The sequence below is a fragment of the Bufo bufo genome, chromosome 2 (assembly GCF_905171765.1).
Source record: "Bufo bufo chromosome 2, aBufBuf1.1, whole genome shotgun sequence".
Classification (NCBI taxonomy): Eukaryota; Metazoa; Chordata; class Amphibia; order Anura; family Bufonidae; genus Bufo; species Bufo bufo.
In genome coordinates, this window is record NC_053390.1 from 461,341,563 (window position 1) to 461,367,033 (window position 25,471).

Genomic DNA, 25,471 nt, shown 5'->3' on the forward strand with positions numbered 1-25,471 from the left:
CACAGCGTACGTCATATACTTGCCCTGACCGTGCTTTGCAGACCAGGTATCAGTGGTCAGATGGACCCTTGCCCCAACACTGTGTGCCAGACATGCCATGACTTCCTTTTCCACAATAGAGTACAGGTTGGGGATTGCCTTTTGTGAAAAAAATATTTCGGCCGGTTACCTTCCACTGCGGTGTCCCAACAGCTACAAATTTTTTGAAAGCCTCAGTCTCCACCAGCTTGTATGGTAAAAGCTGGCGGGCTAAGAGTTCCGACAAGCTAGCTGTCAGACGCCGGGCAAGGGGGTGACTCTGTGACATTGGCTTCTTACACTCAAACATTTCCTTGACAGATACCTGTCTGTGGGCAGATGAGCAGGAACTATTGAAGGAGAGAGGCGAAGTGGCGGGCGGTTGAGAGGGGGCAAGGAGGGCAGCAGTGGTTGACGTGGCTGAAGATGCTGGACCAGGAGGATGATGGTGGCTTTGAGTTTGTGTGCTGCTTGTACTCATCATGTGTTGATCCCATAGGCGTTTGTGATGTGAGATCATGTGCCTTCGCAAAGCAGTTGTACCTAGGTGAGTGTTGGACTTCCCACGACTCAGTTTCTTTTGGCACAGGTTGCAAATGGTATCGCTGTTATCAGAGGCAGACACACAAAAAAAATGCCGCACTGCTGAGCTTTGCAATGACGGCATTCTCGTGGTGGCAACAGCATGCGTTGATATACATGCTGTCTGACTGTGCCACTAGCTCCTTGCGACAACCTCCCCCTGCTTCCAACTCGTCTCCTCCTCCTCTCTGTCGCCCCATCTGAACTTTCCCCCTGTTCTTCTTCTCTTCGAGCAGGCACCCACGTGACATCCACGGACACATCGTCATCATCAACCGCTTCACTTGTATCTGACAACTCAGCAAAGGAAGCAGCAGCGGGTACAACATCATCATCATCACACCGTACGTCCATGTGTGTAATGCTGCCTGACTGAGACATATCCCTGTTATCTACATCCTCTGGCAATAATGGTTGTGCATCACTCATTTCTTCCAACTGATGTGTAAATAACTCTTCTGACAGATCAAGTGAAGCGGCTGTGGTGCTAGTGTTGGTGGTGGCGGCAGGCGGGCGAGTGGTAACTTGAGAGGTATCCGAAGTTGAGCTGGAGGAGGATGGTGCGTCAAGGTTCCGAGCGGAAGCTGTAGAAGATTGGGTGTCCTGTGTTAGCCAGTCAACTATGTCCTCAGAAGTTTTCGAGTACAGGGTACGTGGCCTCTGAACACTGGGCATTATTCTAGGGCCAAAGGAAATCACAGCACCACAACCACGACGGCCCCTGCGGGGTGGCCTGCCTGTCATTTTTCTTTAGATTAGTGGTACTATGCATGCAAGGTACTATGCCACCAGATATGAGTGGTGGGCAGTGGGCACAGTACACTCTGTGGGCCTGACACACACTGGCAGGCAACTGCAATTATATTACAGAGAAAAAATTGTTTTACTGTTTTATCTGCAAGCTACTGTGCCACCAGATATGAGTGGTGGGCACAGTACACTCTGTGGGCCTGACACACACTGGCAGGCAACTGCAATTATATTACAGAGAATTTTTTTTTTACTGTTTTATCTGCAAGCTTCTGTGCCACCAGATATGAGTGGTGGGCACTGGCAGGCAACTGCAATTATATTACAGAGAAAAAAAAAAAGCAGACTGATGTACTAGCCCTAAAAAGGGCTTTTTGGGGTGCTGTCAGGACACTGTCTTTACAGCAGATCAGATGAGTCTTTGAGAACTGGAGTGGACTCAGAACACTGGCCTAGCTAACGATTTCCCTATTAAATCAGCAGCAGCTGCACTCTCCCTGGTCTCACTAACACTGCAGCTTCAGAATGAATCTAAGATGGATGCTGTCCTTGCTTTTTGATAGGAGGTGGGAGAGTCTGGGCGGGAGGGTATGCTGATTGGCTGGAATGTGTCTGCTGACTGTGAGGTACAAGGTCAAAGCTTGCTCAATGATGATGTATAGGGGGCGGACCGAACATCGCAAATGTTCACCCGCCACGGCGAACGCGAAGAAGCGATGTTCGGCAGGAACTGTTCGCCGGCGAATAGTTCGGGACATCTCTATATAACTGCAGCATTTAACGCTTGTATTTGACTGTGACAAATGCAGCAAAGGCCCCAGATGTAAGGTCTTCCACAAAATGGGTGTTTTTTTAAACCCAGAAGATAACATCAGTATTTATCGCTTGTCTTTGACTGTGACAAATGCAGCAAAGGCTCCAGATATACGTTATTGCACAAAATGGGTGTTTTTTTAAACCCAGAATATAACTGCAGTATTTCAAGTTTGTATTTGACTGTCACAAATGCAACAAAGGCCTCAAATGTATTATCTTGCCCAAAATGGGTGTTTTTTTAATTCCAGAATATAACAGCAGTATCTAACGCTTATATTAGACTGTCAGAAATGCAAAAAGGCCGCAAATCTAGTGTCTTGTACAAAATGGGTGTTTTTTTAATACCAGAATATAACAGCAGTATCTAACGCTTGTATTGGACTGTCAGAAATGCAGAAAAGGCCGTAAATCTAGTGTCTTGCACAAAATAGGTGTTTTTTTAATACTAGAAAATAACAGCAGTATCTAACGCTTGTATTTGACTGTGACAAATGCAGCAAAGGCCCAGATCTAGGGTCTTGCACAAAATGGGTGTTTTTTGAACCCAGAATATAACATCAGTATTTCAAGTTTGTATTTGACTGTCACAAATGCAACAAAGGCCTCAAATGTATTATCTTGCCCAAAATGGGTGTTTTTTTTAATTCCAGAATATAACAGCAGTATCTAACGCTTGTATTGGACTGTCAGAAATGCAGCAAAGGCCGTAAATCTACTGTCTTGCACAAAATGGGTGTTTTTTTAATACCAGAATATAACAGCAGTATCTAACGCTTGTATTTGACTGTGACAAATGCAGCAAAGGCCCCAGATGTAGAGTCTTGCACAAAATGGGTGTTTTTTTTTAATACCAGAATATAACAGCAGCATTTAACGCTTGTATTTGACTGTGACAAATGTAGCAATGGCTCCAGATATAGGTTATTGCACAAAATGGGTGTTTTTTTTAACCCAGAATATAACTGCAGTATTTAAAGTTTGTATTTGACTGTCACAAATGCAACAAAGGCCGCAAATGTATTATCTTGCCCAAAATGGGTGTTTTTTTTAATTCCAGACCATAACAGCAGTATCTAACGCTTGTATTGGACTGTCAGAAATGCAGCAAAGGCCGTAAATCTAGTGTCTTGCACAAAATGGGTGTTTTTTTAATACCAGAATATAACAGCAGTATCTAACGCTTGTATTTGACTGTGACAAATGCAACAAATGCCCCAGATGTAGGGTCTTGCACAAAATTGGTGTTTTTTTTAATACCAGAATATAACAGCAGCATTTAACGCTTGTATTTGACTGTGACAAATGCAGCAAAGGCCCCAGATGTAGGGTCTTGCACAAAATGGGTGTTTTTTTTTAATACCAGAATATAACAGCAGCATTTAACGCTTGTATTTGACTGTGACAAATGTAGCAAAGGCTCCAGATATAGGTTATTGCACAAAATGGGTGTTTTTTTAAACCTAGAATATAAATGCAGTATTTAAAGTTTGTATTTGACTGTCACAAATGCAACAGAGGCCGCAAATGTATTATCTTGCCCAAAATGGGTGTTTTTTTAATACCAGAATATAACAGCAGTATCTAACGCTTCTATTTGACTGTGAAAAATGCAGCAAAGGCCCCAGATGTAGGGTCTTGCACAAAATGGGTGTTTTTTTAAACCCAGAATATAACAGCAGTATTTATCGCTTGTATTTGACTGTGACAAATGCAGCAAAGGCTCCAGATATAGGTTATTGCACAAAATGGGTGTTTTTTTTAAACCTAGAATATAACTGCAGTATTTAAAGTTTGTATTTGACTGTCACAAATGCAACAAAGACCGCAAATGTATTATCTTGCCCAAAATGGGTGTTTTTTTAATACCAGAATATAACAGCAGTATCTAACGCTTCTATTTGACTGTGACAAATGCAGCAAAGGCCCCAGATATAGGTTCTTGCACAAAATGGGTGTTTTTTTAAAGGGAACCTGTCACCGGGATTTTGGGTATAGAGCTGAGGACATGGGTTGCTAGATGGCCACTAGCACATCTGCAATACCCAGTCCCCATAGCTCTATGTGCTTTTATTGTGTAAAAAACCCGATTTGATACATATGCAAATTAACCTGAGATGATAAATAAAAGCACAGAGAGCTATGGGGACTGGGTATTGCGGATGTGCTAGCGGCCATCTAGCAACCCATGTCCTCAGCTCTATACACAAAATCCCGGTGACACGTTCCCTTTAAACCCAGAATATAAATGAAGTATTTAAAGTTTGTATTGGACTGTCACAAATGCAGCAAAGGCCGCAAATGTATCATCTTGCACAAAATGGGTGCTTTTTTAATACTAGAATATAACAGCAGTATTTAAAGTTTGTATTTGACTGTCACAAATACAGCAATCGACCCAAAATGTATTATCTTGCAGAAAATGTTTTTTTTTTTTTAAACCCAGAATATAATTTCAGTATTTAAAGCTTGTATTTCACTGTGACAAATGTAGCAAAGGCTCCAGATATAGGTTATTGCACAAAATGGGTGTTTTTTTTAAACCTAGAATATAACTGCAGTATTTAAAGTTTGTATTTGACTGTCACAAATGCAACAAAGGCCGCAAATGTATTATGTTGCCCAAAATGGGTGTTTTTTTAATTCCAGAATATAACAGCACTATCTAACGCTTGTATTGGACTGTCAGAAATGCAGCAAAGGCCGTAAATCTAGTGTCTTGCACAAAATGGGTGTTTTTTTAATACCAGAATATAACAGCAGTATCTAACACTTGTATTTGACTGTGACAAATGCAGCAAAGGCCCCAGATGTAGGGTCTTGCACAACATGGGTGTTTTTTTAAACCCAGAATTTAACTACAGTATTTAAAGTTTGTATTTAACTGTCACAATTTTAGCAATCGACCCAAAATGTATTATCTTGCAAAAAATGTTTTTTTTTTAAACCCAGAATATAATTATAGTATTTAAAGCTAGTATTTCACTGTGACAAATGCAGCAAAGGCCCCAGATGTAGGGTCTTGCACAAAATGGGTGTTTTTTTAAACCCAGAATAAAACTTCAGTATTTAAAGTTTATAATTTACTGTCACAAATGCAACAAAGGCCGCAAATGTATTATCTTGCAAAAAAAGGGTGTTTTTTTAAACCGTGAATATAATTGCAGTATTTAAAGCTTGTATTTTACTGTGACAAATGCAGCAAAGGCCCCAGATGTAGGGTCTTGCACAAAACGGGTGTTTTTTTTTTTAACCCAGAATATAACTGCAGTATTTAAAGTTTGTATTTGACTGTCACAAATGCAACAAAGGCCGCAAATGTATTATGTTGCCCAAAATGGGTGTTTTTTTTAATACCAAAATATAACAGCAGTATCTAAAGCTTGTATTGGACTGTCAGAAATGCAGAAAAGGCCGCAAATCTAGTGTCTTGCACAAAATTTGTATTTTTTTAATACTAGAATATAGCAGCAGTATCTAATGCTTGTATTTGACTGTGACAAATGCAGCAAAGGCCCCAGATGTAGGGTCTTGCACAAAATGGGTGTTTTTTTTTATACCAGAATATATCAGCAGTATCTAACGCTTGTATTTGACTGTGACAAATGCAACAAAGGCCCCAGATGTAGGGTCTTGAACAAAATGGGTGTTTTTTTTAATACCAGAATATAACAGCAGTATTAAACGCTTGTTTTTGACTGTGACAAATGCAGCAAAGGCCCCAGATGTAGGGTCTTGCACAAAATGTTTTTATTTTTTTTATTTTTTTTATTTTAAAATATTTTTTTTTCATTATCAGAAAAAGACATAGTAACAAGACACCAACAATGGTGTAACATGGTACCAGATACAAAGTCAAATAGAGACATCAATTTGTATAAAGGATGGTAATGAATAACAGCTGGTTACAAGTAGTTATTGGACAAGCATTCTTTTGTAAATTTAACATCCGAGAGGAGACAATCATAATATTATTAGACATCACTTTTCCTAGGTTGGCAGGAAAAAGAGGGGAGAAGAGAAAAACAGTCAACTGCTCCTTGAGCAGTACCTTTCTATCCCATATAGAAGCGCATGAGATGTTAAAAGGCGATTAAGGTCACCTTCCCGTCTTTCATCAAAGTTAAATGGTGGCTATAAGAGGGCTTCTCTCTGTTTAGCAGTGGAACACCGAAGGTAGAGCTATAGAATGCTAGTGGGTTGCGACTGAAGTTTACTGGGTTCTGAGAAACCTGTATCTTGTCCATAGGGCCCAAGGCTTAATAAAAGCCGGATGAGTACGAGACTCCCAAGAGGCAAGTTCCTCAAAGCGGTAGAGTTGATCCACCTTGAGCTTCCACTGCTCCTCCGAGGGAAGAGAGGTCTGTAACCAATACATAGGTATCAAAAGGCGAGCCGCGATCAGTAGTTGTTTGAAGAGAAAGGGGGAGGGGGGTTATTCCCTTTTCAAAGTATGAAAGAAGGGCTCCATAGGGGTTATCTTGACAGATTTAGAGCAAATTTGGTTACTGATCTGTATGATATTCGACCACCATTTACTAATAGTAGGGCATTGCCACCAGATATGGAGAAAGGTACCTTTCTCCTTTAAGCATCTCCAGCATCTGTCCGAGGAGGTTCCGGAAAAGTGTGAGGATCTAACTGGGATAATGTACCACTGTGTTAGGATTTTGTAACCATTTTCCTGGATGCGTACACATCACAATGATTTATGTGGTATTTCAAATAATGTGGGCAAAATTGAGAGGGGCAGATCTATCCCAGTGTCTTTTTCCCAAGTGCGGATGAACGCAGGCTTAACGGTTAGTGGAGGAGAACGTAGTTTATTATAAATCTGTGAAATAAGTTTTTTAGGGGGGTTAGGGTTCACTATTAAAGCTTCATACCATGTAAGGGGACGTAGGAGCTCTCCCCTTATGTTGTTTCTAGAAACAAAGGTTTTGATAAGTGATAAGAGGGTGAAGTCACAGGGTTGAGGGTTAAGCAAAGTTCTGAGGCTATCTATGGAAGCCAGGGAACCTTGAGATTCTAGAAGATGGGAAATTGGAAGGGAAGAGGATCTAACTGTTTTGGAAGAGGAGTCGCGTGGACCAATGGAGGATGAGCCCAAAATATCACTGACTGTGATTAGGGGAGAGGGAAAAGGCACTGAGCAATGGGAGGAACTAAACCATTTCCAAACCTCCAGAGTAGCTTTTATAATTGGATATGCAGATAAATTGGTTTGAGGCAGAGAGCGGTGTCCCAGACAAAGAGCGCGGGTAGGCATCCCTATGATGCTTTGTTCCAACGCGACCCAGGATTTGTTTCTCGTGTTTCTAAGCCAATCTACAATTCTGGACAGGAATATGGCTTTCCCATAGAGTTCCGGATCTGGGAGCCCAATACCACCTGATAGGCGGGATCGAGATAGGAGAGAGTAGGAAAGTCTAGCTTTCCTCCCATTCCATATGAAGGCGCTAAATCTCTGTTTAAGAGAGGTATAGCAGGACTTAATTATGGGAATTGGAAGGACTTGTTGCAGGTACGTGAGGCGGGGTATGATAAGAGAAGTAAGGAGGTTTTTTCTACCGAACCAGGAGAGGGTCGGGGCAGAATTGGTGATTTTATCTATTGTTTTGAATATTGAAGCTTTTAGGGGTATATAGTTAAGTGAGAAGATGTCCGTAATATTGGGACTAATTTTGACTCCTAAATATGTAATAGTCGGGGAAGACCAGTTAAATGGGGAATTTTCCATTAGAGAAAGTTTAAGTCGGGGGGATATGCCAGTGCTAATTATCAGGAATTTACTCCGATTGATCTTAAAATTGGAGAGTGTACTATAATGGTTTAGGTGTTCCTGTATCTTAGGGAGAGCAATTTTTGGGTTAGTTGTCATTATCATAACACCGTCAGCAAATGCTGCTATTTTAAGATCATGAGCACCTAAATTCAGGCATCTGATGTCAGTATCTGCCCGAAGCGTGGCCAGGAGGGGTTCCATTGCTAGGATAAAAAGGAGGGGGGACAAGGGGCATCCCTGACGGGTTCCATTGTGAATTTGGAAGGGAGAGGATAGGTCCCCACTCACCATGATGCGAGCTGTAGCATGATTATTGTAAAGGGGGAATATTAATCACCAATATTTATGCAAATATTGATAATTAATATTCATAAATAGGAGGAACCGTCTATTGATAACCCCGCCCATTTATGCCTTCATATAACAACAATACTTTCGCTATACTTTACACTAATCACTACGCTAGCTGCAAGGGCCTTACTATCCCTATACTACGGCGGCGACTACTAAAAACACCATACACTGCATTATGAACAATAAGGAATATTTATTACACAATACAATTATACCAGTCTAGCAATACGTTATATCTATATATATTCATGGATCAATGGATATGAATATATATACATATAGACGTACACACCGCAGTACAGAAACAGCACTATAATAAACACAATACAAGCCTAACTACACTACACAATCCCAAATTCCACCCCACATACTATCTATACATTACAATTATACATTCATACACACAAATATCAGTATATTAACAATAACCCACCCGTCTGTACTCACTGTCCCTACGGGGTTACAAGAGGGTTAATTACACAATTGTGGCACTGCAGGGGTTAATGCCTGCAGGCCAAGGAACACAGGGTAAAAGGATTGTTTGCAGAGCAGAGGCATGCTCTACAGAGTTTAACCAGGGGAATGCAGGGGTTAACCAAGGCAGGGATTAACCAGGGGAATGCAGGGGTTAACCAAGGTAAATCAGGGATCAGGGCAACAAGGGGTGTCCAGGGATAAAGGTAAAATCAGGGATCAGGGCAACAAGGGGTGTCCAGGGATAATAGGGTCGACAAGGGGTGTACAGGGTAGGGAACCAGGGGATGCAGGGGTAACCCAGGGGTTAAATAGGGCTAGGGTTACCAGGGGGTATATCAGGGGTGCAAAGGGTTACCAGGGGTGTTATAGGGGTTACCAGGGGTGATAGGGGATGTGGATCATTGGTGGGATAGGGGAATAGGGGTTAATAGGGGGTTCGTTGGTGGGATAGAGGGGTGGGGATACTTAGTCCTTCCGCTCGTTGCCTAGGGGATGGTCATCGTCCTGGGGATGATCAGTCAGGGTGGGCGGCCGGCTCTCTTCCTGAGCGCGATGCGCTCTCCTCTTAGGTGGGGGTGGCAGGGCTCCGGTCAGGCCTCTCCAGCCGGAGCTTCCGGAGCGCAGGAAGCGCTCCTCTATAAGGTGGGGGCCCAGACCCTAACTACTGAGTGCAGGGGCCGCCGGATATTTATCCCCGGCGGCCCGCACTCCCACGCCGTGCACTAGGGGGCGCGCGCGCGCCCATCATCCACGTGGGCCGGCGCAGTGATATGACGTCACTGCGCCGGCCCGCACATCAGGGACGCGCTGCACACCAGGCGGGAGAAGCCTTTGATCTCCCGCCTGTGGCACTCTGCATTCCGGCCAGCGAGATGTTAATTTCGCTGCTGGAATGCGCATAATAGAAGGAGGGGAGGCTTCTCCCCTTCTCCTATCATGTATAATTGTCTCCAGCAGCGCTGGCGACAATTATATCAAAGGGCTCAGATTCTGTTGAATCTGAGCTCTTTGTATCCATCAGGATGACCGGACCCTAGTTCGGTCATTCTGATGCAATTAGCCAGATTGCATCGGTGTGAATGCTTGGGGCCCATTCACACCGATGCACCTGGTTACAGCCTATGGAGATGGGGGGGTATAATATATATATATGATATACATGTGCATGAATGCTTGGGGCACATCCATACACATGTATACATTGATCATATACATTATGAAGGGGGATGTAAGGGACATAGTTACATCCTATAAGGGGGCACAGCCCCTATACTATAAGAGGGCAGAGCCTCTACACTATAAGGGAGCACAGCCTCTCCTATAAGGGGGCACAGATCTCCCACAGGGGCCACATGATTATATAAGGGGGCACAAGCCCCTACATTATAAGGGGGCACAAGCTTCCAGGAGGCACATATTTCCCACAGGGGCCACCATGAGCCCCTGGGGACCACCATGGGCAGACGTGCGCAGATGCTGGGCACATCTGCGCACATCACCCCATGATGCGGTGGTTAATGTATGCATATATATACCATACATGCCCGCACGTGTTTGCAGGCATGCATGGATATATGCATACGTCTCAACCGTTCCTCAACAATTATACATAGCAAAAACAGCTTTAACATATGGACCAGGTAGGCCAAAGCCCTCTAGTACGTGTTTTAAATAGTTCCAGTTAATGCGGTCGAACGCTTTCTCAGCGTCAGTACTGAGGAGTACTAGTGGGGAAGAGGTATGTCTAGCATGACAAAGCACATTAATGACTCTAGTCGTGTTGTCTCTACCCTCTCTATTACGAACAAAACCCACCTGGTCCATATGTACCAAGAGAGGAAGGAGATTTGCTAAACGGTTGGCAAGTAATTTAGCTAAAAGTTTGAGGTCAATGTTTAGAAGCGAGATGGGCCTGTAGTTTGAGCACAATTTGGGGTCCTTTCCCTCTTTGGGTATCAAAGCTATATGAGCAATCATCATGTCACTAGAGAGAGGACTACCTTGGAGGGATTGGTTACAGATATTAAGAAGATGGGGTAATAGTTGCTTTCTGAATGTTTTGTAATAAGAGGTGGAAGGCCGTCAGGGCTATGGAAAGTTCATCCATGGTGAATGGAGCCTCTAGCGATTGTTTTTGGGCTTCGGATAGTGTACGGTGATTTGTTGATTCTAGGAACATAGAAACCAGTGAGGAATGGTAGACAGGGGTGGGAGGGGAAGGGAGATTATATAGTGAATCATAAAAGTCCCTGAATTGCTTAGCAATTTTAGAAGCAGCAAAAATGGGGGTACCATTGGGAGAGGATAATTGTTGAATGTAATTGTCCGCTCTTCTGGTTTTTATTCTATTCATCAGGAATTTGGTAGCTTTATCCCCATGTGTAAAATATTTGTATTGTGAATTGAGATAGTATTTGGCTGATTTAGTTTGCAGAAGTGCTTTTAGTTCAGCTCTAGCTTTGGAGAGTTCTTGTAGTTGGGGTTCGGTTAAGGAGCGTTTGTGAATTATCTCCAATTTTTTTTTTGAACAATAATTTTTATTAAGATTTTCATAAAACATAGGTTACATTTAAATGTAAACATTCACATGTACAAGATTATGTCACATCAGATAATAAGGCACTTGTGATATCTTCTAATAGGGGAAGGTAGTTACATTGCACACGACAGATACACTGGTACCATTAACAGAAAAGGTCACTAAGGTACATAAATACTGGGATGCATACTAGTATTCACGTAATAGAGTAGAGCTAAAAGATCATAATCTAATAGCTGCATTAGGAGGAATGTTGCATTTCTTATCACTTAGCCACACTTCCCAATTCTTTAGGAAGACAGACTTTGAGTTCCTAGCTGAAGCCCAAAGACCCTCAAATAAGCAGTTGTTGTCAAGCGTTCTCAAAATTCTCTTGATATTAGGGAGTGTACCAGTTTTCCAGCAGGCAGCAACTTTCAGACGTGTAACAAATATTATGTGACTGGCAATTACTCTAAAGTGGTATGGCAGGTCTATAAGGCCTACAGAAAGTAAAGCCATCTTAGGAGAGGGGTCAATAGGATAACCTGCTAGAGAAGATAAGAACTCAAAAATTGAGATCCACAGACTTTTTACTGTACGGCACTCCCACCACATGTGAAGATATGATCCAGAATCATGGCCACATCTCCAGCAAGCTGGGGAGATCTCAGGAAAGATTCTGTTTATATAAACAGGGGTTCTATACCATCTGTATAATAATTTTCTTGCTCCTTCTAAGTGATCAGAGCATTTGGAGAGTTTAGAGACAGAGGTAAAGACTTCGTTCCACTCTGAATCTGTGAGAGCTGAACCCAATTCTTCATTCCACTTATCTATAATATTCTGTAAGGGGTTTGTATTTGATTCCTTTAGTAAATGATAACCTTTAGTAATACCTTTATCTAATCTATGTGTCATTTGAATCCAGTCCGATAGAGAGTGATTGAGAGAAGTATGGTGAAAATTTCTAGGGGATTGAAGTAGATGTCTTATTCTCAGATACTTATAGAAATCTGTATTGGGTATGTTAAACTCTTTATGTAGATAAGCGAAATCAACAAAAACATCATTTTTCTTTAGCTGCCCTATATTAGTGATACCCAAAGTAATCCAATTATCAATCCTTAGGTCAGGAATGGCTAATTCACAAATTTTTAAAGGCAGGGAAAAAACTGAGGTGGTAACTAGTTTTTCTATTCTAGCAATGGAATACCAGATGTTGTGTATTGCTTTCAGGGTTGCGAGTGAGGAAATATTCTTAATGCCAAAGACCGCTGTAGCAGAGAGGTGTAGATTTATATCATAAGAGCCCATTATATTTTTTTCCAGTAAAACCCATTTTTTTGAAGTATCATTCTTGATCAGGTATCTCATTTGGTCAAGTATAGCAGAGGCATAATAATGTTTAATAGAAGGGACATTAAGGCCACCTGTTTTAAGTGATTTGTTAAGTATAGGTCCTTTCACTCTGGGTTTGTATTTTCCCCATATGTGTCTGTTGATTAAAGCTTGTAGCTTTGTTATGTAACCGTTGGGAATAGTAATTGGAATGTTACGGAACATGTAAATGATTTTGGGTAGAATTACCATTTTGATTGCAGCTATTCTTCCTAACCATGAAAGCGAGTCCAATCTTAGGTTGTTTAAGGAGTCGTTAATTTTATTATATAGTGGCCAAAAATTGACTTTAAATAGTTTGTTAGTAGGGAAGGCGAGTTGTATGCCCAGATATGTCAATGATTCCTCAGCCCATGAGTATTTATACAAGTTAGAAATTGACCGCCTGGTGGCTCTGGGCAAACCCAGGTCAAGAATTTGGGACTTATTAATATTCACTTTATAAAAGGAAGCCTTACCAAAATTAGCAATAATATTGTTGATAGCATTTAATGCAGTGGTTGGGTTTGACGTTAGAATTAAAACATCATCAGCAAAAAGTCCTATGCGATGATCTGTATTTCCTACTGTTATCCCTTTAATAAGGGGGGAAGATCTGATATGTTCCGCAAAGGGTTCCATAGCCAGGGCAAATATTAGGGGTGACATGGGACATCCTTGTCTAGTTCCATTTTTGATATTGAATGGAGCAGATAGAAAACTAGAAGAGTATATAGAGGCACTAGGATTGGAATATAAGGACATTACTGCGGAAAGGAAGAAATCTCCAAAACCGTATTTTTCCAAAGTAGCCTGAATATATTTCCAGTGTATCCTATCGAACGCCTTCTCCGCATCCAAGGAAAGGAGCAGAGAAGGCGTTTTGGTGGCATATGCCACATCTAGGAGATCTATGAATCTCCTAGTACCATCTGATGATTGTCTGTTGGGAACAAAACCAATTTGATCATTGGCTATTAAGGAAGGAAGAATGGTAGATAATCTCTTTGCTAAAATTTTTGCAAATATCTTTATATCAGAGTTTAATAGCGATATAGGTCTGAAATTGGCCGGTTTATCTGCAGATTTACCAGGTTTTGGGAGTGTAATTATCATTGCATTTAACATATCCTTGGGGATTGATTTTTGCTCTGCTATCAAATTGAAAGATCTAGTCAAGAAGGGATTTAAAATGTTGGAGAAGTTTTTATAATATTCGTTTGTAAGTCCATCTGGGCCAGGAGACTTATTATTTTTAAGGGAATGAATTGCTTCGGATATTTCCAGGTGTGTGAATTTAGAGTTGAGAGATTGATTTTGGGATGGGGTTATAGATGGTAGGGAAATGCCATTGAGAAAGTCACTAATATATTCAGAAGTTGGTTGAACACTGTCAGTTGATTTCTCTAAATTATATAAATTTTCATAGTATTTAGCGAATTCCTCTGCTATGTGTTTAGGGTTATATAGTTTTTGGTTCTGGTTGTCATATAAGAAGGGGATTCTTGATTTGGCTTCTCTTTTCTTAACTCTATTAGCTAAAATTTTTGATGCTTTGTTACCTTGAGAATAATGATCTGATTTGACTTTACGAAGGTAGAATTCATGTTTTTCATGTAGATGAAGATATAGATGATGTCTGGCTGTTTTTAATTTGCTAAGGGTTTTTGGATCTAGAGAAATCTTAGAGGAGTCCTCCAAGGTTTTGATACTAGCTAATAATTTATCTAGGGTTTCCCTTCTTTTTTTCTTTTGAATAGCTGCATGTTTTAGTAGTACACCTCTTATAAATGCTTTGTGCGCGCTCCATAGTGTAATATCTGATACTAGATTATTATCATTTGTTTTAAAGTATTCTTTTAGGGAGTTTTCTACATCTGTGCGTATAGAGGCATTTTGGAGTAAAGAATTGTTCAGCCTCCATGGGGAATATATTCTATTGCTATACATGTCGTCTAGTGAGATATAAACGCATGGTCAGACCATGTTATATTAGAAATTGTTACCTCTAGTACTTTTTGAAGAAGCCATTTATCTGATACGAAGAGGTCTATTCTAGAGTAAGTGTTGTGTGGGTGAGAAAAGAAAGTAAAATCTTTTTCATTGGCGTGATGGACCCTCCAAATATCTAGAAGTCCTTCCTGAAATAGGAAGTCTCTGAGTTGCGAGTTTTTGGGAGAGGGGAGAGGAGACGGGAGTCTATCAATTGAGGAGTCGGGACACATGTTGAAGTCGCCACATATCAATATAGCTCCTTGTTTAGAATCCTGAGCTAGTTTAATGGTGCGTTTGATAAAATTTATCTGCTCAGCATTTGGGGCATAAAGATTAACTATTGTGTATCTAGAATTGTTTATGTCACATATAATGATAACATATCTACCCTCTTCATCTATTATTGTTTTATGGCATTGGAAAGCAATAGAATTCTTAAAGCCTATGATCACACCTTTTCTTTTTTTTGAAGCTGGTGAAAAAAAAGTATGTGGGAAGGAGGGGTGAGAGAATCTGTAGGAGTCCTCCTCATTAAGGTGAGACTCTTGAATACAAATGATGTCAGCTCTCTGTTTCCTCACCTCATTCCAACAAGCTGAACGTTTAAAGGGGCTATTAAGACCCCTAACATTTGCAGAGAATATTTTTATACCCTTACTGGACATCTTGATCTACAAGGTAGCATGCTAGTGTTACTAATCTGATTTGGTTGACTAGTAGTGTGTGAGTAGCAAAATAAAGTACCCAAATGTTACCGTATGTCAGTTGTGGGGGTCGTAGATTTGTACCTTTGGTTTCAGTTGTTTGAGGAGGTAGCTGTAAACCTTTTTTGTGTAACCTTATAAAACAACAGAATAAAACATAGAAAATAAAATAAATAGTAAATAACAATAACATAACAATGGTCCAACAGTGACCACAAGGTGTGATGTATCTCACTTAGTATGGGAGGCGTTAGGGAAACAGTGGATTAGGGAATGTGAACACTAAGATGGTATAAGTGTTCTGAGAGGTAGAGCAACAGGGTGTGGAACCCCGTAAAAATAGTATAACATGGGAGTATACTTAGGGTAATATAGATATTGTCCAGAGGAGGTATCACGGAGGGTTTCTTCCCACTTTGGTCCATTCTGGTGTTAGGGTAAGGTGACTTCTGTCAGAGGAATTCCTATTAGGAGGAGAGTTCATAACTTTATCTTTGTCTTTAGCGCCCTCCGGTGGCAAGGTGATGTTCCAGTTGGCAAAAGCTTTTGACGCTTCCTGAGGAGAAACTAGGACAATTGATGAGTTTTGATATCTCACAATCAGCTTAACAGGGAAACCCCATTTGTAAGGGATATTGTTATCCCTTAATGCTTTGGTGTAATTTTGAAATTCACGTCTTCTGCTCAGCGTTGCTGGTGAAAGGTCGGTGAATAAGAGTACATTAGAGAATCTTTCAGGAATATCCGACCTCTTTTTCTGAGCTTCCCTCATCAGGGAGTCTTTTAGATGAAAAAAGTGGATTCTGGCTAATACATCCCTAGGGATAGAGGCTGGTAGAGCTTTGGGTTTAGGAACCCGGTGAACCCGGTCTATAATTAACTCAGACCCTGGGGTATCTGGTAAATATGACACTATAAGGTCTGCAATAAAATCATGCAGCTGAGAGTCCAGAACGCTTTCAGGAAAGCTTCTGAATCTAACGTTATTTCTTCTGGAGCGATCCTCCAGATCAGCAATTTTAAGTTTGATGGTTGCTATGTCATCTTCAACCGCATTATGGTTGTCTACTAATGAGTTATGCGCTGTGACAAACTCCTCCATTTTTTCTTCTAAATGTGCGGTTCTTTCTCCTATGGCGACTATGTCTGTATGAATAACAGAGATTGTCTCTTTGAAATCGCCATGGATAGATCTTTTTAGATCTGCCAACATGTCCTGCATTGTGGCAACTGTTAAACCAGGGCCTATATCTGGGCCTGTATCTGGTGAAGCAGGGTAAGTATCAAGGGGAGGGCTGTATGGCTGCTGTTCACTCACCCTTTTTTGTTTTTTAGGTCCCTGTGGAGGTGGAGAACCGGATCCTGCTGAAGAGGGAGATCCAGGAGGACGCTGGACTGGTGCCGCTGCAGAGGACAGACAGGACTCTCCCCCCGTGTGGCGGGAACCGGCGCCATCTTGTGAAGCCCCAGGAGCTGGGTGAAAGAACGCCGTCATCTTCTGCGGCTGCGGATCCTTCTTCCTACCTCTGGTCATCATCGGCAAGTCTGCCGGCTCAAGAGCTGTCCTGGGACAGGTAAGTATATTAAAATTGTGCTGTAGTTAAGTCGCTATGTGCCGCTGACGGAGTTCCACAGCCGGAGCTCTGGCACTATGCGACCTCTCCTCCCGGCATCCGGCCACGCCCCCCCAACTTTTTTATCTTGGAGAGGAGAATACCAATGTTTCTCTCTCTGAGTTTTTTCAGGTGAGAGCCGATACTAATGAATTCACCCCTAACAAAGGGTTTGTACGCATCCCAAAGAATCTGGGATGAGAGCGATGGGTGGGCATTCAAAACAAAATATTCATCTAGTAATAAAGCTACTTTTTTATGGTTTCTGGGTCACCTAGGATGGATTAATTTAGACGCCAATTAAAACATGTAGCTTTATGCACCGGGGAGATTACTGTAAGGTAAGTTGGGGTGTGGTCCGAAATGTGGATGGAACCTATTTTAGCTTCCAGACAGAGCTGGAGATGCTCTTTGGAGATAAAAATGTAATCAATGCGATGATAAGTATTATGGACATGTGAGTAAAAAGTATTATCTTGTGTATCAGGGTATAATGTACGCCATACATCTACCAGATGGAGGTCCCAGAAGATGTCTTTAATGAACTTCAGGGAATGCATTGAGTGGGTTGACTTATGTGAGGAAGAGTCAATTTGGGGGTTAATAGCGATGTTAAGGTCTCCTCCCATAATAACTATGCCTTCCTTGAAGGAGGCGACAATCTGGGCAATATCTGAGAGCCATTGGGCTTGTTTAGTATTTGGAGCATAGAGATTTATAAAAGTATATATTTGGGGCCCTATATGACCTTTCACCAAGAGAAATCTCCCTTCTGGGTCCTGTATATGATTAATATATTTGAATGGAACCTTCCTCTTAAACCCTATACTTACTCCTCCGGACGTGGCAGAGTCACCCCCACAGTGGAACCAAAGGGGGTAATGAGAGAATTACAGGTTGGGGTAATGGTTAAACTTAAAATGTGTCTCCTGGAGGAGCAGCACATCAGAACCCGCCTTACGTAGAATAGTGAATATTTGGCTCCTTTTGGAAGGTGAGTTAAAACCCTTTACATTATAGGATGCTATCTGTATATCAGCCATGATCAAGGGTTAGAATGGGTGGAAAAGAGGGTAGTGTGCTGGTCCCCCAGGGGAGAACACTTACAGGTTGAGTTGCGTCTGCCCGGTCTGGAGGAGGAGCTGAGGTCCAAGGGTCCAGTTGTCCCATCCCAGGGAACAAATGTAACTGTATCGAGTACCTGAAACTAAACATAGGGAAAGGGAAAACGGTGCAAACATAAAACATAATCAAAAAGTAAAATTTTGTGTGAAATGATATTAAGCATGAGGGGGAAATTGGTCATTGGACCAGAAGGCATGCTGTTCAGCACAATAAGTAACATCCCAGTGGAAAGATGAAAAATAAAATGGGTAATAACCATCTATAGTAGAGGACAGAGGGGGTTTTGGAGAAACCCATTTTGAAAAGAGAAGGGTAAGGAGGAAAAAGCAGGGCTAAAGGTAGAGAAGAGATGGTAGGGAAAAACAGGAGGGGGCTGAGGAAAATTATGACCTAAAGGTCATTAAAAAGGATTTGATGGATAGGAAAAAGGGAGGTAAGGAACACACAGCAAATGACAGACATCCTACATTACGAGATATCCAAAGTGAAAACCTCAGGCAGTATTATGCAGCTGAAGATGGAGGTAAGAAAAAGATTCTTTTCTACAGGTTTCGCCGACTGACGGTCTTGTGTTAAGGAAGTCCATGAGGATTTCGCATCGATGAAAAATAAACGTGACGGCCGGCTTGCGGCTATTGGTCTTGAGAGAGTCTCTTTGGTGTCAATTGTCAGCTCCTCTTCCCCACTTTGTGTGCTTTAGGTGTATGTTGTAAAGCAAAGGGAGCAACCGTTGGAACCTCTGGCATGGTGGAAAGGTCCTGAAATAAGTCCCAGTTATCGATCTGTAGGGGGGGGAATTTGTACATGATCATAAATGGCCTCCAGATCAGAATGCGCATTAATGTTGAAGCAACGTCCTCCCTGGGAAAAAGAGAGGCCAAAAGGAAAGTTCCATTTATACTGGATTCTGTTAGCCCTCAACCACTCTGTCAGTGGTTTGAGGGTTTTGCGCTTTCTCAGGGTAGAGGGGGCTAGATCTTGATAGATAGACACTGGAGCACCTTCAAATAGGATGTCTGACCGGTTCCTAGCAGCTTCTTGCACTGCCGATTTAACTTGAAAGTTGAGGAACTTACATATTACATCCCTAGGAGGATCCTCTGGTTTAGGCTTCAGTCGTAGTGCTCTTTGAGCTCTTTCGATTATAATCTCAAGGTCAAACTCTGGACCAAGCAGTGAGGAACACAGGGAGATGACTGCCGCCGGGATATCACCAGGTAGTATGGATTCCGGGATCCCTCTAAGGCGCAGGTTGTTCCGGCGTCCCCTGTTCTCTTGATCTTCAAGAGCATTGTGTAGCTCGTTGAGGTAGGTGCTGCACTTTTGAAGTGAGCTTGTGGTAGCCCTCTGGTGATCTGGGATCTGGGCCTGGTGGTTTTCAAGCGATTCCACTCGATCGCCCACCTGCCTCATGTCCTGGCGCAAGGAGGCGATTTCATTTAATAGGGGCTCCAGGGCTTTGCATAAAGTATGCTTCAGATAGTTTCTGGTGATCGGTAAGGCCCCCCTATCTTGCGGATCTTCGGTGTCACTTTCATCCTCCGATCTGTCTTGTGTGCCGGCTTTGTGTGGCTGAGCCAGCGCCATCTTGGATTCGCGGGTTGCGATCGAGGAGGCCGCTTTTTTAATGAACTTGTCCATTTCTCCTCCTGCAATGTGACTTTTGTTGGTGCTCGGGTGTTCTCCTGCTTTAGGGTTCCCAATTTTGACCATTTTGGGGTATGTAGCTGCAGATAGCTAGTGCTGAGGACGGACTAAGTCACGAAGCTCAGAATCAAGCGGCCATCTCTGACCGGCGCTGGCTCCGCCCCCCAAAATGGGTGTTTTTTTAAACCCAGAATATAACAGCAGTATTTATCGCTTGTATTTGACTGTGACAAATGCAGCAAAGGCCCCAGATATAGGTTCTTGCACAAAATGGGTGTTTTTTTTAAACCCAGAATATAACTGAAGTATTTAAAGTTTGTATTTGACTGTCACAAATGCAACAAAGGCCGCAAATGTATTATCTTGCCCAAAATGGGTGTTTTTGTAATACCAGAATATAACAGGAGTATCTAACGCTTGTATTGGACTGTCACAAATGCAGCAAAGGCCGCAAATCTAGTGTCTTGCACAAAATAAGTGCTTTTTTAATACTAGAATATAACAGCAGAATTTAAATTTTGTATTTGACTGTCACAAATTCAGCAATCGACCCAAAATTTATTATCTTGCAGTAAATGGGTTTTTTTAAACCCAGAATATAATTTTAGTATTTAAAGCTTGTATTTCACTGTGACAAATGCAGCAAAGGCCCCAGATGTAGATTCTTGCAAAAAAATGTCTTTTTTTAAACCCAGAATATAACTGCAGTATTTAAAGTTTGTATTTGACTGTCACAAATTCAACAATCGACCCAAAATCTAATATCTTACAAAAAATTGGTGTTTTTTTAAACCCAGAATATAATTGTAGTATTTAAAGCTAGTATTTCACTGTGACAAATGCAGCAAAGGCCCTAGATGTAGGGTCTTGCACAAAATGGGTGTTTCTTTAAACCCAGAATAAAACTGCAGTATTTAAAATTTATATTTGACTGTCACAAATGCAACAAAGGCCGCAAATGTATTATCTTGCCCAAAATGGGTGTTTTTTTTAATACCAGAATATAACAGCAGTATCTAACGCTCTTATTAGACTGTCACAAATGCAGCAAAGGCCGCAAATGTATTATCTTGCCACAAAATGGGTGTTTTTTTAATACCAGAATATAACAGCATTATCTAATGCTTGTATTGGACTGTCAGAAATGCAGCAAAGGACCCAAAATGTATTATCTTGCAAAAGCCCCAGATGTAGGGTCTTGCAAAAAATGGGTGTTTTTTCAAACCTAGAAAATAATAGCATTATTTAAAGCTTCTATTTCACTCTGACAATTGCAGCAAAGGACCCAGATGTAGGGTCTTGCAAAAAATTTGTGTTTTTTAAACCCAGAATATAATTGCAGTATTTAAAGCTTGTATTTCACTGTGACAAAGGCAGCAAAGGCCCCAGATGTTGGGACTTGCACAAAATGACAAAATGGGTGTTTTTTTAAAACCCAGAATAAAACTGCAGTATTTAAAGTTTGTATTTGATTTTCACAAATGCAACAAAGGCCGCAAATGTATTATCTTGCAAAAAATTGGTATTTTTTAAAACCGTGAATATAATTGCAGTATTTAAAGCTTCTATTTCACTGTGACAAATGCAGCAAAGGCCTCAGATGTAGGGTTTTGCAAGACATGGGTGTTTTTTTTTAACCCAGAATATAACTGCAGTATTTAAAGTTTGTATTTGACTTTCACAAATGTAACAAAGGCCTCAAATGTATTATCTTGCAAAAAAATAGTTTTTTTTTAAACCCAGAAAATAACAGCAGTATCTAAACGCTTGTATTGGACTGTCAGAAATGCAGCAAAGGCCGCAAATGTATTATCTTGCCCAAAATGGGTGTTTATTTAATATTAGAATATAACAGCAGTATCTAACGCTCTTATTAGACTGTCACAAATGCAGCAAAGGCTGCAAATGTATTATCTTGCCCAAAATGGGTGTTTTTTTAATACCAGAATATAACAGCAGTATCTAAATGCTTGTATTGGACTGTCAGAAATGCAGCAAAGGCCGCAAATGTATTATCTTGCCCAAAATGGGTGTTTATTTAATACCAGAATATAACAGCAGTATCTAACGCTATTATTAGACTGTCACAAATGCAGCAAAGGCTGCAAATGTATTATCTTGCCCAAAATGGGTGTTTATTTAATATTAGAATATAACAGCAGTATCAAACGCTATTATTAGACTGTCACAAATGCAGCAAAGGCTGCAAATGTATTATCTTGCCCAAAATGGGTGTTTTTTTAATACCAGAATATAACAGCAGTATGTAACGCTCTTATTAGACTGTCACAAATGCAGCAAAGGCCGCAAATGTATTATCTTGCAAAAAATTGGTGTTTTTTTAAACCGTGAATATAATTGCAGTATTTAAAGCTTGTATTTTACTGTGACAAATGCAGCAAAGGCCTCAGATGTAGGGTTTTTCAAAACATGGGTGTTTTTTTTAAACCCAGAATATAACTGCAGTATTTAAAGTTTGTATTGGACTGTCAGAAATGCAGTAAAGACTGCAAATGTATTATCTTGCCCAAAATGGGTTTTTTTTAATACCAGAATATAACAGCAGTATCTAACGCTCTTATTAGACTGTCACAAATGCAGCAAAGGCCGCAAATGTATTATCTTGCCCAAAATGGGTGTTTTTTTAATACCAGAATATAACAGCAGTATCTAACGCTCTTATTAGACTGTCACAAATGCAGAAAAGGCCGCAAATGTATTATCTTGCCACAAAATGGGTGTTTTTTTAATACCAGAATATAACAGCATTATCTAATGCTTGTATTGGACTGTCAGAAATGCAGCAAAGGACCCAAAATGTATTATCTTGCAAAAGCCCCAGATGTAGGGTCTTGCAAAAAATGGGTGTTTTTTTAAACCTAGAAAATAATAGCATTATTTAAAGCTTCTATTTCACTCTGACAATTGCAGCAAAGGACCCAGAAGTAGGGTCTTGCAAAAAATTTGTGTTTTTTTAAACCCAGAATATAATTGCAGTATTTAAAGCTTGTATTTTACTGTGACAAAGGCAGCAAAGGCCCCAGATGTTGGGACTTGCACAAAATGGGTGTTTTTTTAAGACCCAGAATAAAACTGCAGTATTTAAAGTTTGTATTTGACTTTCACAAATGCAACAAAGGCCGTAAATGTATTATCTTGCAAAAAATGGGTATTTTTTTAAACCGTGAATATAATTGCAGTATTTAAAGCTTCTATTTCACTGTGACAAATGCAGCAAAGGCCTCAGATGTAGGGTTTTGCAAAACATGGGTGTTTTTTTTAAACCCAGAATATAACTGCAGTATTTAAAGTTTGTATTGGACTGTCAGAAATGCAGCAAAGACCGCAAATGTATTATCTTGCCCAAAATGGGTTTTTTTTAATACCAGAATATAACAGCAGTATCTAACGCTCTTATTAGACTGTCACAAATGCAGCAAAGGCCGCAAATGTATTATCTTGCCCAAAATGGGTGTTTTTTTAATACCAGAATATAACAGCAGTATCTAACGCTCTTATTAGACTGTCACAAATGCAGAAAAGGCCGCAAATGTATTATCTTGCCACAAAATGGGTGTTTTTTTAATACTAGAATATAACAGCATTATCTAATGCTTGTATTGGACTGTCAGAAATGCAGCAAAGGACCCAAAATGTATTATCTTGCAAAAGCCCCAGATGTAGGGTCTTGCAAAAAATGGGTGTTTTTTTAAACCTAGAAAATAATAGCATTATTTAAAGCTTCTATTTCACTCTGACAATTGCAGCAAAGGACCCAGAAGTAGGGTCTTGCAAAAAATTTGTGTTTTTTTAAACCCAGAATATAATTGCAGTATTTAAAGCTTGTATTTTACTGTGACAAAGGCAGCAAAGGCCCCAGATGTTGGGACTTGCACAAAATGGGTGTTTTTTTAAGACCCAGAATAAAACTGCAGTATTTAAAGTTTGTATTTGACTTTCACAAATGCAGCAAAGGCTGCAAATGTATTATCTTGCCCAAAATGGGTGTTTTTTTAATACCAGAATATAACAGCAGTATCTAAATGCTTGTATTGGACTGTCAGAAATGCAGCAAAGGCCGCAAATGTATTATCTTGCCCAAAATGGGTGTTTATTTAATACCAGAATATAACAGCAGTATCTAACGCTATTATTAGACTGTCACAAATGCAGCAAAGGCTGCAAATGTATTATCTTGCCCAAAATGGGTGTTTATTTAATATTAGAATATAACAGCAGTATCAAACGCTATTATTAGACTGTCACAAATGCAGCAAAGGCTGCAAATGTATTATCTTGCCCAAAATGGGTGTTTTTTTAATACCAGAATATAACAGCAGTATGTAACGCTCTTATTAGACTGTCACAAATGCAGCAAAGGCCGCAAATGTATTATCTTGCAAAAAATTGGTGTTTTTTTAAACCGTGAATATAATTGCAGTATTTAAAGCTTGTATTTTACTGTGACAAATGCAGCAAAGGCCTCAGATGTAGGGTTTTTCAAAACATGGGTGTTTTTTTTAAACCCAGAATATAACTGCAGTATTTAAAGTTTGTATTGGACTGTCAGAAATGCAGTAAAGACTGCAAATGTATTATCTTGCCCAAAATGGGTTTTTTTTAATACCAGAATATAACAGCAGTATCTAACGCTCTTATTAGACTGTCACAAATGCAGCAAAGGCCGCAAATGTATTATCTTGCCCAAAATGGGTGTTTTTTTAATACCAGAATATAACAGCAGTATCTAACGCTCTTATTAGACTGTCACAAATGCAGAAAAGGCCGCAAATGTATTATCTTGCCACAAAATGGGTGTTTTTTTAATACCAGAATATAACAGCATTATCTAATGCTTGTATTGGACTGTCAGAAATGCAGCAAAGGACCCAAAATGTATTATCTTGCAAAAGCCCCAGATGTAGGGTCTTGCAAAAAATGGGTGTTTTTTTAAACCTAGAAAATAATAGCATTATTTAAAGCTTCTATTTCACTCTGACAATTGCAGCAAAGGACCCAGAAGTAGGGTCTTGCAAAAAATTTGTGTTTTTTTAAACCCAGAATATAATTGCAGTATTTAAAGCTTGTATTTTACTGTGACAAAGGCAGCAAAGGCCCCAGATGTTGGGACTTGCACAAAATGGGTGTTTTTTTAAGACCCAGAATAAAACTGCAGTATTTAAAGTTTGTATTTGACTTTCACAAATGCAACAAAGGCCGTAAATGTATTATCTTGCAAAAAATGGGTATTTTTTTAAACCGTGAATATAATTGCAGTATTTAAAGCTTCTATTTCACTGTGACAAATGCAGCAAAGGCCTCAGATGTAGGGTTTTGCAAAACATGGGTGTTTTTTTTAAACCCAGAATATAACTGCAGTATTTAAAGTTTGTATTGGACTGTCAGAAATGCAGCAAAGACCGCAAATGTATTATCTTGCCCAAAATGGGTTTTTTTTAATACCAGAATATAACAGCAGTATCTAACGCTCTTATTAGACTGTCACAAATGCAGCAAAGGCCGCAAATGTATTATCTTGCCCAAAATGGGTGTTTTTTTAATACCAGAATATAACAGCAGTATCTAACGCTCTTATTAGACTGTCACAAATGCAGAAAAGGCCGCAAATGTATTATCTTGCCACAAAATGGGTGTTTTTTTAATACTAGAATATAACAGCATTATCTAATGCTTGTATTGGACTGTCAGA